We start from the raw sequence: 18,647 nt of genomic DNA, 5'->3' as shown, positions 1-18,647 counted from the left end.
TCCTCTGTGGAGTAGTACATAGAAGAATATGTTAATTTTAGAAACCAATATGGACTGTAAGAAAACACAAGATAAATGGGGAGTGAATAGTGCACCCCACTTTAACTGGGGTGGTCGAAAATAACTGAAGGGGGTGAGAGCTGAGCTACGGTCTGCATGATGAGAGTCAGACTTGTGAAGACCTGAGGGAAGAGCCTTCCAGGCAGAAAGAGGAGGAACTGTAAAGGTGTGTTTAAGAGAAAGATAGAAGGCCAGCTTGGCTGAGGCAGGGTGAATTATAAAAGGGGAAAGTGGTGACAAATGAGGTACTCTTGTGCCAAGTAGGGAATTTGAATTTCATTTGAGGTATAAAGGAGAACCCCTATAGGTTTGAAGGAGTTAATGTGACATCATCTAATTTGTGCTTTAGAAATATTTATACAAGCTGCCACGCAGAGAATGGACTAGAGGCTGGGGAAGTAACAAAGAGGTAACAAGAAAATTTCACAAATAGAGGAAGGAAAACCAACAATCCAGGTGTCCGGGTAATCATGGCAAGGATTAAAAAATTTTAGAAAATGTTTAGAAAAAGGATTATTTTACCCCCACAAAAGAGGAAGAAGAAAGAAGGAAGAAGAAGAAAGGGCACATTGAGAATGATAAGTCAGGGTTATAATATACATTTATTTTAGTATAATGATTTATTATTTTTTTAAAAGCTGAACCTTTAAATATTCCATCTGGTTCATTAGCCTGGATGAGATCAGAACCATGTTTCTTGCTATTGTGACCAAAAGAAATGAGGCAAAACTTGTCAGAGGTGGAGGGGGAGGGAGGGAGGGAGGGGGAGGGAAGAGAGAGAGAGAGAGAGAGAGAGAGAGTGTGAGTGTGTGTGTGTGTGTGTGTGTGTGTGTGTGTGTGGTGGGGACAGACTAGGGATTTAACCCATGGCATTCTACCTCTAAGCTATATCAGCTATATATCCCTCAACCTTTTTTATTTTTTGTTTTGAAATAGGGCCATATTAGGTAGCTGAAAGTCTCACGACATTGCTGAGGCTGTCCTCCAACCTGTGACTCTCCTGTCTCAGCCTCCCAGGTACCGGGATTACAGGTTTGTGCTACCATGCCCAGCATAGGAAGAGATTTTTCCAGACCTATTCTGTATTCTCACTAGGCTATTGCCAGTGTTCAGCAAAACAAGATCCCCAAAACATTGATTTTTCTTAAGTTTTTTTTTCTATCACTTTCTCTTGATTTCTTTGTAAAAGCACCCTTTAGAATATGTCATTGTCTTGGTTGAATTCAGAAGAAATGAGACTGTCTACCTTTTCATTAGGATGGAAGAGGGATGAGCATGCATGCCTACAGAAGGGGAGGATGGTGGCAGGGAGACCCTGAACAGCTCTAGACATTCCAAAGCACTGAAGTAGAAAAGAATAGGAATCTGTTGGTACTTGGGCGTGCGTGTGTGTGTGTGTGTGTGTGTGTGTGTGTGTGTGTGTGTGTGATTAGGGATTGATTCCAGGGGCATTCTACCTCCAAGGCTACTTGCATCTCCAGTCCTATTTTTTATTTTTTATTTTGAAACAGAGTCTCACTAAATTGCAAAGGGCCTTCCAAGGTAGCTGAGGCTGTTCAAGAACCTGGATGCTCCAGTCTCGGGCTCCTAAATCCTGGGATTACAAGCATGTGCCACCATACCTGGCCCTGGGCATCTTTTAACAAGGAGATTTCCTGAGAAATTTAAATAATTTGTCCATAAATTGAACAAGCAGACACAGTAATGAATGCTCCAAAGTGGAATCATAACTTCCAACATTCTAATTTTAGTTCTTTAAAAAAAAAAACACCTTAAAGCCAGAAGTGACTGTAATCCCAGTACTTGGGAGGCTGGAACATGAGGGTCATAGGGTTGAGGATAACCTCAGCAATGTAGTGAGATTTTTAGCAACCTAGTGAGACCCTGTTTCAAAACAAAAAATAAAAAAGTGCTCGGGTGTAGCTTGGAGGTAGAGTGACCCTCAGTTCAATCCCTTGTAACTAAGCAAAACAGAACTTTAAGTCAGGTGTGGTTGTGCACACTTGTCATAGCCTTAGGAGGCTAAGACAGGAGGATGGCAGGTTTGAGGCCAGCTTCAACAACTCAGTGAAACTGTTTTAAATAGGGCTGGGGATGTAGCTAAGAGGTAGAATGCTCCTGGGTTCAATCCCTAATTCGTTCCCTCTTCCTCTCTCCCTCTCTTCCTCCCCTCCCTCCCCTCCCTCCCTCTCCTCCTCCTCCTCCTCCTCCTCCTCCTCCTCCTCCTCCTCCTCCTCCTCCTCCTTCTTCTTCTTCTTCTTCTTCTTCTTCTTCTCTCTCTCTCTCTCTCTCTCTCTCTCTCTCTCTCTCTCTCTCTCTCTCTCTCTCTCTCTCTCTCTCACAACAACACCAGCATCAGCAACAGCAACAAAACACCTCATAACTTAATTGACCAAAAAGTAGTGTTTTATCTTTGTTAGAGTACAGTGGGGAGTGGGAGTCCAAATGAAAAAAAAAAGATGGCTGAACATATAGAATGGGGCATACATTTCAACAGAAGTAAACATCACATTTCTCAGTGGGATCATTGCATTAATATTTGAACAGTTTCTACTAAATATGATTACATATTAGGTGAACTCATAAATATGTCAGATCTGATTAGTGAATGTGGAAGACAGGAAGGGGCAGATTTGTCAGCAGAGAGAAAGTTCACATTATGAATCTGACTGATTTCTAATAACCAACAATAACAACAAAAAGCTTGACATCATTCTTATTCTTTTAAATAAAACTTACTAGAAAATATACTATGTTCGTGTGTGTGTGTGTGTGTGTGTGTGTGTGTGTGTGTGTGTGTGACACTTGCCAATCTTTTTTCCTACTAACTATGGGGAAAGCCCTATATAAAATTCACCAAGGTCAAAACAAAGCCTTTTGATTTTCATGTGGTTAAAGGGACAAGATAAATCATTTAACATGTTTAGGTTTGAAGACAGAGACTCTTGTTTCTTTAGTGGACTCCTTCATGCAACTTTATAGCTTCCAGGGTGATAGGTTCTTTTGTTCTAAACCAAGAAACTCACCGCAGTTTAATTTACTGCTGCATTATTATAGCTACTAACTACACAACACCTCCAAGGCTGGTAAACCCACTGATGTAGACAGTGCCACCTTAAAAGGAATTTTGGATGGGTCCTGGTGAAGGGGGGGGGTAGGACATAATGTTTAATTATAAGAAATGATTGAAATAGGCACAGACATACCCCGGGTGCCTCTGCACTGCAGCAAGCTCTAAACTTGTTATCGTTAATGGTTTAAATTTCACTGTGCTAATCATTTCAGGACACAAGCCTTTCTTGATAATCTAATGAATTATTCCAACATCCTTCAGCAGAAAAAAAAAAAATCCTCCATGACAGCACTAATTACAAGACGTTTTCCCAGTGCTTATGTAAAATATGACAGAGCAGCAGCTTAGGGAATTGCAGAAAACTGCTTCTAATTTCCACTGAGAAACTGACAAACACCTCTCTTTCATCTCTCCCAGCTCTCAAGTAAGATTTAACTTTCTCATTTAGTTAATTACCGAGTGAGGATCATCATTTCCCCGGATCGGAGCGGCACAGAGCCTTTATCGTGTTAACTTGTGAACTTGATCGATGGCTGCTGCTAAAACTTAATAACTTCACCCCCTGGCAAATTGTAAGATAAATATAATAGGAGAAACTCTGACAGTAAAAACCTGCCAGAAATGAGCGCTGTGTTTATGTTTCTTTGCAGGCAGCAAAAAAACAACCGACAGCTTATTACTGGTTGCGTGTTACTTATATTTAAAAGACTCCAGGCAGTTAACTTTCTACGTACTGTTCAAACTTTGCTCATGAGATGGGGAAAAAAGGGGACAAAAACACTAGTGTTACAGACTTAAGGAAGCAAGAGAGAGAAAAATAAACAGGGAGAAGGGCACCATAAGGGATAAAATATATTGTGTAAGATCTTTTAAGATGTCATGTTTATCATATAAAATGTTCAACCAGCATAAATAGACATAAAATCCTCTTTAAAATAACTCTGGCCTAAAATGCTGTATGAACTATAGGAGAAAAGCAAGAGAATTTCGCTCACTCAAATTCTATCAATGACCAATGGGTCCATGCCTGAAGAATTCAATTAACTGTAGAATTCCTAGATCCCTTTTCAAAAACCCCTACAGCTAGAAAACCATTCACTAACGACACCAGTTAACCCTTTGTGAAACGAGTGAATATCGCTAGAAAACGAGCAAATTAGTCTAGAACACTTCACCTAGCCTTACAGAGTTACTATGGCCTAGCAGAGCATGAATGCTGATTTTTTCTTTCTTTTGCTGGGAATCGAACCCAGAGCTATGCCCTCAGCTCTTTTTATCTTTTATTTGGAAACAGGGTCTCGCCAAGGTGTTGAAGACCTCGCTAAGGAACTGAGGCTGGCTTTGAACCTGCAGTTCTCCTGTCTCAGACTCCCAAGTACTAGGATTATAGGCATGTGCTACCAGGCCTTGCCTATGTTATGCTTTTTATGACCCAAGTACAATAGACAAGGTATAACAATGAGTATAACAGAATTGCTATCCACCAACCCCTGGTTCCTCTCACCCCAAAGAAAACAATCTATTAATTGCCAAATCTAGTTGGGTATGGTGTGGTACACAGCTGTAATCCCAGCTTCTTAGGAGGCTGAGACTTAAGGATCCCAAGGTTAAAGGCAGCCTGGGCAAGTTAGCAAAATTCTGCCTCAAAATAAAAAATAAAAAGAGCTGGGAGTGTAGATCAGGTACAGCACCCCAGGGTCTAATCCCTAGTATAGGGAGAAAAAAATTCAAGTCTATTAGACTAAACACTCTCATAGTATTACATACAAAAACATATTACAGACAAAAACCAAATCAAACAACAACAACAAAAAAAACCCACTAAATTTTAGGGAGGATAGAGAAAGGCAGAAAAAGTCATATATGACTTAAGAGTTTAAGCCTTATTTCTAAGATTGTATTTAATATCTATCTGTGTTATAATAGAATGAGCTTAAAGCTTAATGCTGTGGTGCAAAGGGCCACCATTTATTTATTTATTTATTTATTTATTTATTTATTTATTTAGTAGTACTGGGGGTGGAACCCAGAGGCTTTCTACCTCCAGGCTATACTCCCAGACCTTTTTTATATTTTATTTGGAAACAGGGTCTTACTAAGTTGCTGAGAGCCTCACTAAGTAGTTGGGGCTGGCTTCAAACCTGTGCGATCCTCCTGTCTCAGTCTCCCAAGCGCAGGAATTACAAGCATGCACCACCACGCCTGGCTCAAAGGGCCACCATTTTAAAAGTTGAGAAGATCTGCCTGGCGTGGTGGCGCACGCTTGTAATCCCTGCGCTTGGGAGGTGGAGACAGGAGGATCTCGCAGGTTCAAAGCCAGCCTCTCTGGCTTAAGAGACCCTGTTTCCAAATAAAAATATAAAAAAATGGGTCTGGGAGTGTAGCCCGGAGGCAGAAGGGTTTCCAGGAACCTCAGTACCACCAAAAAACCCCACAAAAAACAAAAACCAAAAAACGTTGAGATTTGGAAAATTGAACATCAAAATAGCAAATTAAATTCATATTCATTAGAAGATCAAATTCAATTATTATCTTTTTTTGTGTGTGTGGTACTGGGGGTTCCTGGAAACCCTTCTACCTCCGGGCTACACTCCCAGACCTATTTTTATATTTTTTTAAATTTAGAAACAGGGTCTCCTAAGCCAGGGAGGCTGGCTTCAAACCTGCGGGATCCTCCTGTCTCCCCCTCCCAAACTCCCAAGCATGCACCACCACGCCCAGCTATTACTATCTTTTAACTCTCCTTAAATAAGAACCTGCTGATGGTCAAGAGAAGAGAGATCAACTGATTAAAAAAAAAAACAAAACCCAGCATTTGTAGTATATTTTAGAAAATATGAAAAACACAAAAGCACAAAATATAAAAATTGCCCATAATTTCCACTAACAATAGAGACAATGTTCATATTTTGTTGTGCAGATTTTTTTGGCCTTTTAAAAGAATTACTATGCTAGTAACAAACAACATGCTTGTAATCTCAGTACTTGGGAGGCTGACAGGAGCTCACTGGTTCAAGGCCAGCCTCAGCAACTTAGCAAGACTCTCAGTAATTTTGTGAGATCCTGTTTCAAAATAAAAGATAAAAGAGGGCTAAGGGTGTAGCTCAGAGGTAAAATGTCTCTGGGTCCTACCTTCCCCCAGTCCCTTCCCCCACAACAAAACCCAGAAGTCAAATATTTAATGGGAGGAGGGAAGGGTGTTTCTATGACATCTAGCAGATTCTTGATTCTTTTTTCTGTAACATCAAATTATTCAGAGCAGATAAAGTTAATCTCTTTCACTGAATACCTTAGAGAAGTCAAGATCTGATCCTGGAGTATATAAAATTATAGGTCATTATGATTCTGGAAAGGAAGACAAGAAAAAGAGGAGAGAAAAGGAGTGGGGAAGGGGAAGAGGGAAGAAGAGGAAGGGCAGCAGCGAGAAGAGGACGAGGAGGCTGAGGGTAGGGAGGAGGGTGGAGAGAGCGGCAAGAGTGACAGGAGATGGGGGCAGGAGAGGGGTGACTAGGAGGCAGGGCAAGTGAGAGGCAGTAAAAGATGGAGGGAATCCCAGGTAGGGAAGTGATGGGGAAGGAGAGAGATGATGGGAAGATGAATAGGGGAGACATGAAGTGAGTGGGTTAGAAGGAGGTAGGAATGCAACCAGATACAAAAGGAACCTAACATTACCAGGTTCACCTGCTTAAGAGAAGCCATAATCTTGCTGGACAAACAGGCCCACTCCCATGAAGAAACAATAAATAGCAAGAGGGCGAGGAGGTGAAAAACTATTTACCAGAAAACAAAAAACAAAAACACTTCTTAATGTTTCAGGAAGAGTAATAAAGTTCAATTGTCTGTAGTTTGGTTGCTCCTTCTGTGTAACTTCCTCAGGTAAAAACTGCTCATCTGTATGTTAAATGATGTTAATATCACCAAAATGAAATGTTTCTGATGGTGAAAGTTTCAACTAAGAGTCTTCTTCCTTATTAGCACCAGGAAGATAAGCTCTACCATAAACAACAGGGAATGATGGAGACATCACTTGCAGGAGAAAAACCAGACACAACAAAATGCAATTAAAAGGTACATGACAGCTGGGCGTGGTGGAGCACGCTTGTAATCCCCACGCTTGGGAGGCGCAGACAGGAGGATTGCACTGGTTCGAAGCCAGCCTTGCTGGTTTAAGAGACCCTGTTTCCAAATAAAAATATAAAATAGGTCTGGGAGTGTAGCCCGGAGGTAAAAGGGTTTCCAGGAACCCCAGTACCACCAATAAACAAATAAACAAACAAATAAATGGTACACGACAAAAATACAGTCAATTTTAAATAAAGAAGAAAAAAATACCCTTCTCTTTGTGCTCTAATCCTTAGCTTTTTGTGTCTTATAGAAATGTCTCAGTGACTTGGTAAAACTTGCTCTGAAGAAAGCTTTATCTAAAACCTGTTTTTTTTTTTTTTTTTTTGGATAGGATCTCAAGAAGCCAACTCAGCTTTCTAGAAGAAATTCAACTCTTTCCAAATGCTTGTTAATGCATGTTAAATGCAGCAAGAAATAATCCTATGAGGCAGCAGCACAGGCCTCTCTTAGCTGCAGTGAATGAAGTAAATGGCTTGTAACTTCTGGAAGTCTTGGTTATCTGCAGGTAAAACTTTAATAACCCTTGGAGCATCAAGGGACTAAAGACATTTCTCTCTGGAATACTTTGGTAATTGTTTTCTTAATTTATCCAGGGAAAGCTTAGTTTGGATGCAGCATCTGGTTTTTTTTTTCTTTTTTTTTTTTAGCAGAGGTGATCAAAGAGAAGTGATCAAAATAACTTGCTCAGATTCTTATAAATTAGCCAAATTTGGAATAAATTTCAAAATGCAGTTGCACAAACTGTATAGTTTATTCTTAAAGATGAAATTCTAGTCTTTCCTCTTTTTCATGACAATAAAACTCTCAAGTCAAGGACTGAGAGACCAGAATTGCTTTGCATAGATGGAGAAACATATTTTCTATAACCAAAAGAGGATTACATGACACCCAGGCCATAGGTACCTACCACACTGAAGCCAGCCCAAATGTCCTTCTGTAGTTAATATTTAATAGAATATCGTAAAAAACAAACTGCCTTTCCCACTCCATCCTTGTGGAATTTCTACTCTGTACAGGCCCTATGTGTACCATGGCACCTGCACTATGGCACATTCTCTCTTTTTATAATAGTGTTTTTTTGAGGGAGGGGAAGGGCAGGAGACACTGAGGATAGAACGCAGTGGTTCTCTACCATCACACTACATCCCCAGCCTATAGACAATATGTATGTATGTATGTATGCATGTATGTATGTGTGATACATATTGTATGTATTGTGGTACTGTGGACTGAACCCAGGGGCCTTCTACCTCCAAGCTATACCTTTCAGCCCTATTTTTATTCTTTATTTTGAAACAGGGTCTCACTAAGTTGTGGAGGGCCTCATTAAGTAGCTGAGGCTGACCAGAAATCTGTGATCCTCCTGTCTCAGCCTCCCAAGTACTGGAATAACAAGCTTGCAGTCACTGTGCTTGGGTTCTTTTTTATTTTTTACTTTGATACTGGAGATTTTACCCAGGGAAATTTTACCTCTGAGCTAAACCCCCAGGGGTTTTTAAATTTTGAAACAGGGTCTTGCTAAATTGCAGAAGATGGCCTTAAACTTGTGATCCTGCTATTTTAGCCTCCCAAGTACTGATATGTGCCATTACACCTGTCTTTTTATTTTGAGACAAGGTCTCACTTGATTTCCCAGGATGGTCATGAACATACAAACCTCCTGCCTTAGCCTTCTGAGTAGCTGGGATTACAGGATTGTGCCACCACACCTAAATATCAGTTTATATTAATTATACAAAGTAATGGGATTCATTGTGACAAATTCACATATGTATAAAAAGTATTTGGATCTTATCCATTCTCCCTACCCTGCCCTTCTCTTTCTGTAACCCCTGGGTTATCTAATTATTCGTTTTTTTGTACCAGGAATTTTATCTTTATTTGGAATAGGGACTCACTACACACAGACACACACAGACACACACACAGACACACACACACACAGTCAGAGAACTAGGGATGTGGCTCAGTGGTGCAGCACTTCCCTATGGTGTGTAAGGCCCTGGGTTTGTTCCCTAGCACTGGAAAACAAACAAAAATTCTTTTCATGCTTTAAGAAAAACCAGGTTCTGCAAAGTAATAATACAAATCCTATTCTAAATCAAGTAAATAAATATTATGGAGCCAACTATCTTCCTGATTTTCATTTTCTTACCCCATCTTAGGGTTGTGAGGGATAAATTTTGTTACCCTTAAAGTTCAGTGTCTTCTCAGACCAAAAATCTAAAATCTCTGGTCTCTGAAACTCCATAAAAATAGTGCCCCTGTAAATGTAAATAACCTTCAGACAAAATTACAAGGTAATAAGAGTATTCTGCTACCTTTTTTAGAGAAAGGGAGTGGTGAGGTGGGAGAGTCCTAATGGCAGTCAGAATTTTGATTTTTGGCTTACCCTTGTCTTCCCTGGTTACTGTGACAAAGTAGAAAGTCAGAAGGATGCAAAAACCTCCTCTGTGCCCTACAGGATTTTTGCTCTTTGGTAGAAAGAAAGTAAAGCAAATTTTAAAAATTATAGTAAGATGGACCTGTTGGCACACATTTGTAATCCCAGTACTTGTGAGGTGAGTCAGGAGGATCGCAGGTTCTTGGCCAGCCTCAACTACTTAGTGAGGCACTCCACAACTTACTGAAAGTTTCAAAAGAAAGAATGAAAATTAGGACTAGGATGTAGCTTGGAGGTAGAATGCCTCTGGGTTCAATCCTCAGTACCACAAAGTAAGATAAATAAAAATTAAAGTAATGCCCTGAGAGTCTTGTTAACATTCTTATCATTTTCTTATTTTTTCCTCCTTCACTAAATTTGGATGTTAGGAAAATGTTTTTCCAGTAGTTCTGAAAGCCTGAAAATGGAAAAAAAAAAAAAATCAATGCGTGAATGTCTTATTCCATATCATAGGAAATACTTTGAGGTTTCCTTTTGCTCTTTTCTGTCATCTTTAAGTAGGTTTTATGGAAACATTAAAGACTGTCACATTTGCCTGTAGGCAAAGTCAATATATTGATAGTAACATCCTAAGTAGTGATAGAAGTGTACCCCCAGTGTGTTTGCACAAAGCATTTTACCATTCTGCTCCCCCAAAGTACCATCAACTTCTTATATTAGCTTGGATTAAAAATTCAGTTTACCAAATATTTTTGAGCTACTGTTATATAGATACAAAAGATTTATGTCATTCTCTTCCCTCTAAGGCTTTAAATCTACTTTGAAAGCGAAGATTTCCAGACAGAAAATTATTGTAAAAACAAAGGTTGTATATAATAAAGTATTAAGCTAATTATAATCAAGAACTGTGTAAGTTATAATCTTTCCTGATTAAAATTATAATGGTAGCTTATGCCTTTTCTATATGCTAGGTACTCTTCTAGATGCCTTTATATATATGTTATCTTATTTTTATTCTAACATTAACAGTTTCAACTACCTGCTGTCAGCATCACCATTTTATAGATCAGGAAGTTGAGGCACAAAGAGGCTTAAGAGACCCTGTTTCCAAATTAAAATAAAATAAAAATTAAATAAAAAATAGGTCTAGAGGTAGAAGGGTTTCCAGGAACCCCAGTACCACCACAAAAAAAAAAAAAAAAAGAATCTATTACAAACACGGTTTTCTAGAAAACTGTCAATAAATGAATGTACCCCTCTATTAAAAATTACCTTACTTCATGTGGAGACAAACTGTATAAATCAACTGGTCTTATTTGTGTCCAAATCAAAGTAGTAGTATGAAAAAAACTACTAGAATCCTAGCATTATAGGTGGTAGTCCACTACATTGTAGAACCTTTTTCTTTCAAATTCCAAAGGCCATCTAATGTCCTCATGGTCAAGTAGACATATTATCTACCAAAATAAATAAATGAATATGGACCAACACTAGGCATCAGTTCCCATTTGAAAGAATTGGGTTTCACTGGAAGTTACAAGCAGAATCTGTGGCATCGGCTTCCATGGCAATAGCAATTTTTGACAGTGTGCAATCTAGTGGGCCTACATTGTAAGTGAGACTAGAATAATGGGCTGATAGCAGAATGGAAATGAACCAGGACAGCAGCAGTGAGATGGGAAGCAAAGAATAAAGACATTTTGGAGGATGGAATATGAAAAATAATACCAAGAAGCCAGGGCCTTGGTTACTTATGGAGGAAGCCAAAGAAAGTATTTTAAAGGTGTATACTTCATAGTGTCAGGCAAGCCAAGAATCAAGACTGTGAATGCCACACACAAACTATGTAGGCCTGAGCAAGCTAGTTATCCTCTTTAAGCATCAACCTTTTTCTTCCCAACTGCAAATGAGACTAATGCCACTTACTTTCTAAGGTTGCTATAAGAAATAAGAGATTATGTATAAAAAGTGCTTAAGAAGATGGGCGTGGTGGCACATCCTTGTAATCCCAGCATTTGGGAGGCTGAGACAGGAGGATCACGGTTCAGGAACAGCCTCAGCTACTTAGTGAGGCCCTTTGCAACTCAGTGAGACCTGGTTTCAAAATAAAGAATAAAAAAATAGGGCTGGGTAGGTATAGCTCAGAAGTAGAATGCCCCTTCCATCCCAAGTACCACCACCAAAAAAAAAAAAAAAAAAAAAAAAAGGGCTCAGAATACCTAACGGTGGCCGTTACTATTTCCTAGTATAAGAAATCATTATCAACATTTGAGGCTGTATCAGGACCTGCCCACCAAACTGGTATTCTGACAGATTTCATACCAAGTTCCCTAAGAAATAGTATTATGAATTGGGATACTTTTAAAATATGCTAACTTAAAAGGCCACCATTAATTAGCCAAAGGGTTTGTGAATAGAATGAGAAGAAAACTTAAGATATGCTTAAGATAATTAAAAGCAGGCTAAAAGGTTCTTTAGGCAATTCTTTTTTTTTTTTTTTTTTTTTTGCAGTACTGGGGATGGAACCCAGGGACATTCTACCTCTGAGCTATATCCTCAGCCCTATTTTTCTTCTTTATTTGGAAACAGGGTCTGAGTTGCAAAGAACCTTACTAAGTAGCTGAAGCTGTCCGCGAACCCGATCCTCCTGTCTCAGCCTCAGCCTCCCAAAGGCTGGTATTATAGGCATGCATCATTAGGCAGTGTGTGTGTGTGTGTGTGTGTGTGTGTGTGTGTGTGTGTGTGTGTGTACAGGGTTATTTCTCCTTTATATATCAATGTATATTTCAACATATTTAAGCAAATATTTATTGAGTACTTTTCATGCTCAACTGCTATACTAGGTAATGCAAAGGTCACATAGAAGGTGACTAATGACAAGTTGATTCCAAAATTTTTATGGAAATAAAAATGGCAAAGAACATGATAATCTTGAAGAATAACAAAATAGCTGAGGACTTACTACCAGAGTTCAAGTTTATTTTTTTTCTTGTGGCACTGGGGATTGAACCCTGGGGCATTCTACCTCTGAGCTACACCACCAGCCCTATTTTCTGTTCTTAAATTTTTTTTTTTTTGAGGTACTGGGGATAGAACCCAGGGGTATTCTACCTCCGAGCGACACCCCCAGCCCTACTTTTTATTCTTTATTTTGAAACAGGGTTTCACTGAGTTGCAAAGGGCCTCACTAAGTAGTTGAGGCTGTTCCTAAACTGTGAGCCTCCTGTCTCAGCCTCCCAAGTGCTGGGGTTACAAGCGTGCGCCACCACACCCAGATCTTTTGCTCTTAATTTTGAAACAGGGTTTCACTAAATTGCAGAGGGCCTCACTAAGTAGCTGAGGCTGGCCATAAACCTGTGATCCTCCTCTCTCAACCTCCCAAGTACTGGAGTTAAAGTATGCACCATCACACCCAGCAGAGTTCAAGATTTTGAAAAAGACCCATACATATAACATGTTCATATAATTTATGATAAAGGAAACAATCACATTTCAACTGTTCAATTGCTGGATCAAGTGAATATCACATTGAAAAAAGAATCTTCACCTCTACTTCATAGCATATAAAAAGTAAAAATGGACTATAGATCTAAACCTAAAAGATAAACATTTATCTTTTAGATAATAAAAATTTTTGAAAAGACAAGAGACTATTTTCATGACACTGTGATAGACATATTTCTTAAGTAGAATGTAAAAATGCTAATTATATACAGCAAACATCAATAAACTGAGCTACATTAAAATTAAGAACTTCTGTTCAAGCCAAGCATGGAGGCACATGACTGTAATCCTAGTACTTGAGAGACAGAAACAGAAGGATCACAAATTCAAGACCAGCCCTGGCTACTTGGTGAGACCCTGGGGATGAAGCTTGGATGCAGTATGCCCCTGTGTTCACTTTCCGATACATACATACACACACACACACACACACACACACACACACACACACACAATACACACACGATGCCTGTTTTATTTTTTTTTGGGGGGGGGAAGGGGGCTACTGGGGATTGAGCCCAGAGGTATTCTACCTCTGAGCTATATCTCCAACCTAATTAAAAAACAATTATTAAAAAAAGGTTTTTTTTTTTTGGTACTGAGGATTGAACCCAGGAACATTCTACCTCCAAGATATACCCCCAGCTATATTTTAATTTTTATTTTGAAACAGGGTCTCACCGAGTTTTGGACAGTTTCACTAGCTAAGGCTGGCCAGAAACCTGCAATCCCCCTGTCTCACCAAGTACTGAGATTATAAGCGTGAGCCATCATGCCTGGCTTTTAAAATTTTTTGCAACAGTCTCACTAAGTTGCTGAGGCTGGCCCTGAACCTATGATCCTCCTGCAGCATCCTCTCAAGTACTGGATTATATGTATACACCACTATGCCTGGCTAGGTGGTTAATTTTAACAGTGTTAAGGTTAATTTAAAAACACAATTCAACAACAGTTTTAATATGTTTTTGTGTGTATGTGTGGTACTGGGAATTGAACTCAGGGGCATTCTATCCCTGAACACATCTTCAGCTGTTCCCCCCACCCCCACAACCTTCTTTTGGTGGTACTAGGGATTGAACCCAGGGGCATTCTACCTCTGAACTATACTTCCAGCCCTATTTTATTTTTACTTTGAAACAGGGTCTTGCTAGGTTGATGAGAGTCTCACTACTTGCTGTGGCTGTTTTTGAATGAACCTGCAATCCTCCTGTCTCAGCCTTCCAAGTACTGGGATCGCAGGTGTGTGCCACTGCCTTTCTTTCTTTTCTTTTTTTTGAAACAGATTCTCACTGTTTGCTGAGTCCCTAAAACCTATCATGATTTTCCTGTTTCAGCTTTCTAAGTACTAGGATTACAAGTGTGTGCCACTGTGACTGGCTATGAATATACTTAATACTTAGAAACAGTAAGGTATAAATTTTATTTCTTACCACAATAAAAAACAAACAACATTCAACATGACATGTGCTTATTGTTCCACACTACCAAAATGCTGCAATGAAATGCTAGACAATACCAAATATTGGTTAGTGAGGAAAAAGAGTGGAACTCTCTTTCTCTGCCGTCAGGAGTATCAATTGACAGCATTTTGGAAATTCTGTTTCTGTACTAACTACATACTCATCTGAATACATTCATTACATTCACTATAAATACTCATGAGCCTGGTGTGGTGGCACGTACTTATAAACCCAGCATTTGGGAAGCTCAGACAGGAGGATCTGGGTTTGTGGACAGCCTCAGCTACTTAGTGAGGCCCTTTGCAACTCGGTGAGACCCTGTTTCAAAATAAAGAAGAAAAAATAGGGCTGGGGATGTAGCTCGAAGGCAGAATTCCCCTTGGTTCCATCTCTAGTACAGCAAAAAAATAAAAAACAAACAAAAACAAAACAAAACAAAAAAACACCAAACTCATAAAACGATATGTACTAGAATTATTTGTAGTTATTAAAAGCAGAAATGATGGCGGCACATGCTTGTAATTCCAGCGCTTGGGAGGCTGAGACTCTCAGCAACTTAGTGAGACCCTGTTTCCATAAAGTATAAAATAGGTCTGGGAGTATAGCCCAGAGGTAGAAAAGCCTCTGGGTTCCACCCCCAGTACCACACACATACCAAAAAAAAGCAGAAATGTATGTTTACCTATGGCAAAATGGATAAACTGTCATATGTATGTGTGTGTGCATAATGCATTATATGAGAATAAACAAATTATAACTCTCTGCAACAATATGAATGGCTTATAAAAGCATTATACCTATGAAGTCAGAAAAAAAAAAAAACTGTAATGGTTCTATTTACCTGAAGCTCAAAGTCAGGCAAAAGTAAAGTATGGTATTAGAAGTGAGGATAATGGTTACTTTTGAAAGGGCAGTGACTTAAGAGGCCAATAGTGGGCTCTGGTAATATTCTTTTTTTATTCCTCTTTCTTCTTAAAATCCAAATGGCGGTTATAATGGTATGTTCATTTTGTGAAAATTCACTGAATCAAATTCAGGATCTCCTGAACATTGCTAGGAAATGATTATAATCATACAAAGGTAAATAAAGGTAGATAAAATCCTGTTTGGTTACAGATAGGCCATCCTAGACATTATTTTCTGATATAAAGTTAACAGGGACTTCAAATAAAACCAATTTCAAAATTTGCCAGGAAAGAGCCTGAGCCTCTATCTATACTTGCAACCCTACGGTCACATACAGACAATTGTTCCCACATGCCACTACTCTGAACAAGGTTAGAGCTCCCTCTAGCACTTTTAACTAAAGAAACACCGCAGGCCTTTACAGTGTTGACACAGTTTGGTGCTGCCCACGGTTAAATGCAATATGGCGATTTTTATTTTTAATTTGCTTTAATTGTTGCTATGATATGAATAATTAATAGGCTGCCTATGCCAGTTTTGTAAAGTTCACAGTACAGAAAGCCAGGAGAGAAATATCTACTTAGAAAGGAGGCTTAAAAATGGTTATAACTGCTATAATATTAGAGAATTCAGAATATTTATTCATGATTTGTGGCAACATTATGTTTCACCAACAAAGAAACATGCTACTAAAAGCACTTCTTTCCTACTAAGAAATCTTGCTGGTTCCATCTATTTTTCTATTCCTGGCTGAATAACCACTGTACCTATAATACTGCATAAGAGCAAAGTAGGTCAGTGTGAGGAGAACCTTGCTCTTTGGTGGAAGAGAATAGGAAGGTTTGGCTGTAAACAACCCAGTTCCGTCTATTCTAAAGCAAGTATTTATTAGCATTAAATACCTCACTGGACAATAGAGACCTATTCAACTTGAAGCCTATATTCTCTCCCATGTTTGTAAACTTCTTCCTTCACTGATACCCCAACCACTGGAAATTATGATAATCTCAATGTCTTTACTCAAAAATGTCTACTCACATTTGGTTATCACCAGAAAGTGTAATTTAGATGTGATGTTGTAATTCTATGCCGTCTACACAGACTTTAAGCAGGCGCTAAAAGTTCAATGATTGTAAGACGCACAAATGTTCTGGGAATGCAGCCAGAAATAAAAGGATTTTTTGTTGTTGGGTTCCAAATCCTCCCCCCAACTCTGAAAGAAAACACTGTTTCAATATTCTAGTTAAAATCAATATACATATAAACCCAGCTAATTAATAAGTTTCTTGAATCTGGGAGGGAGAATGAGAGAAAGAAAAAAAATAATGCAGAGTCACCCTAAATTAATTCATTTTAAGTAAGACTACTAGGTGTTATTCAATAATCTGAATTCTCAAGATTAGAAAGTATTTTTGAATTATAAGACAACCTTTCTTTTCTTCTTTTTTTTTTTTTGTACTAGGAATTGAACTTAGGCGCATTCTACGTCTGAGCTACACTCCCAGTTCTATTTTACTTACTTATTTTGAAACAGGGTCTCATGATGTTGCTAAGCGCTTTGCTAAATTGCTGATGCTGACCTTGAACTTTGAACCTCTTGTCTCAGCCCCCAAGTACTGAGATTATAGGCATATGTCACTCTGTCCAGCTCAACCAATTTCTTATCAACTTTTTTTTTAAGCATATGGGTCACTCAAAATATATGTCCACAAATAAAGCAAGCTTTAGCAATTTCCAAGGGATATTTTTTTTATCATTTCTTCGTGGTACTAGGGATCGAATCCAGGGGTGTTCTACCTCTGAGCTACAATCCCAACCGTATTTTCTCGTGTGTGTGTGTGTGTGTGTGTGTGTGTGTGTGTGTGTGTGTGTGTGTGTTACTGGGGCTGGAACCCAGGGACAGCCTACCTCCAGATTACATCCCCAGCTCTATTTTTTATTCTTTTTTTTTTTTTTTTTGGTGGTACTGGGGTTCCTGGAAGCCCTTCTACCTCCGGGCTACACTCCCAGACCTATTTTTACATTTTTATTTGGAAACAGGGTCTCCTAAGCCAGCGCGCGCGGCTGGCTTCAAACCTGCGCGATCCTCCTGTCTCTGCCTCCCAAGCGCGCGCCACCACGCCCGGCTTATTCTTTATTTTGAAACAGGGTCTTCACTGAGTTGCAAAGGGCCTCACTAAGTAGCTGAGGCTGTTCTCGAACTGAGATCCTTCTGTCTCAGCCTTCCAAATGCGAGGATTACAAGCATGTACCACCATGCTCGGCTTTCAGTTCTTTTTTAAAGCATTAGAAATAAAGATGAACATCAGTTAGTTTGATTTCCTTTCTCATGCTCTGGTAGACAAGAATCCTCTGCTAGAGACAGAATACTATGGGCAATAGTCCTGAATTTTTCCTGCATACACCATAAAGCCAAGATGCCAATTTGCCATCTTAGTTTGGCTTTGTTTTATATCTGCTGGTCACATTACCCTGGCTATACTCATTCTAAGAGCAGCTCAAATGAAGGGTGAAATATTGTTTGAAAATAGTTATTAACCTATGGAAAGCCTCAATCAAGGAGTGTTTTTCCTAAGACAAGATTCACTACAGCTTCTATTTCAAGTCACCTGGAATCTGTTGGGAGCTGTACATCATGAACTAGAACAAGAATGACAGGTCTAAACACGACCAGAAAGTGACTGGATGCTGCCTCTTGCTTTCTCCATTCCATTCTCTTCTGTGGCATCCAAAGGCTTTCAGAATCCTGGCATTAATTAAGCAACAGTTTTATTACACACAATCAAAGCCTGAAAAGAAAAGCCTAACAGGCAGTAAGAGGAGATTACAAGGTTCAATTAACTACTGTACTTTTTGTAGTTACTAATTGAGGTATTATTAATTTTATCATCTCATATGGAATGCTAAAAAAGGAAAATACTATAAATTCAAGAGAAGATTAACAAAAGCAAAATGTATTACTATATGGTGATTTGACAATCAATTTACATACTTCTGTGATTTCCAAAACCTGGCTAGTTGTTAGTAAACTGTTAACAGTTTTTTTTTGTTTGTTTGTTTTTGGATGGTACTGGAGATGGAACCCTTCTACCTCCGGGCTACACTCCCAGACCTATTTTATATTTTTATTTGGAAA

At 39.0% G+C, this 18,647-nt stretch overlaps 1 protein-coding gene across 1 annotated transcript in view; it reads right to left on the bottom strand.

Moving 5' to 3' along the window:
- BTRC (beta-transducin repeat containing E3 ubiquitin protein ligase) overlaps positions 1–18,647 on the bottom strand; it is a gene marked incomplete at both ends in the record, with an annotated part of 197,982 nt that overhangs the window by 44,409 nt on the left and 134,926 nt on the right.

Source organism: Muscardinus avellanarius (genome assembly GCF_963383645.1).
Source record: "Muscardinus avellanarius genome assembly, chromosome: 4".
Taxonomy (NCBI): Eukaryota; Metazoa; Chordata; class Mammalia; order Rodentia; family Gliridae; genus Muscardinus; species Muscardinus avellanarius.
The sequence above is the reverse complement of the archived record's forward strand: the minus strand, read 5'-3'. Positions and strand labels throughout refer to the sequence as shown.